The sequence below is a fragment of the Taudactylus pleione genome, unplaced genomic scaffold (genome assembly GCF_031769625.1).
Source record: "Taudactylus pleione unplaced genomic scaffold, aTauple2 ptg000424l, whole genome shotgun sequence".
In the NCBI taxonomy this organism is placed as follows: domain Eukaryota; kingdom Metazoa; phylum Chordata; class Amphibia; order Anura; family Myobatrachidae; genus Taudactylus; species Taudactylus pleione.
Genome location: NW_028284826.1, coordinates 185,047 through 185,459, shown reverse-complemented (window position 1 = coordinate 185,459; position 413 = coordinate 185,047).

Below are 413 nucleotides of genomic sequence, written 5' to 3'. Positions count from 1 at the left end.
AAGTGTTAATAGTCTCTACCCTGTAAAATGGCTTCCACACCGTCACGTGTTACAAGAGAGGAATTATGTGTCGAGCCTGTCAGACAATAAGAAAATGGCCGCCGCTCACCTCAGATAAGGACACTTTTTATTGAGAGTTGCTCTTCCTCTACTGATGAAGCTGTGACAGGCCTTGATGCTGCCTCTGCTCTTTTACTAGACGTGCCTCGTATATTGTACAAACCTATTAACTCTTCCATACGTCAATCAAATCATGGAAGGGGAGGAGGCTTTGGCCGCTGACATAGACAGTTAAACACATACACACTCTCTCGCATGATATTTACCCTACATGTCCTCAGTGCAAAAGGTCGGCGGACATTTTCTTGTATACCAGTCGGACAGCATCGTCTTATTGGCAGTGTAGTTACATA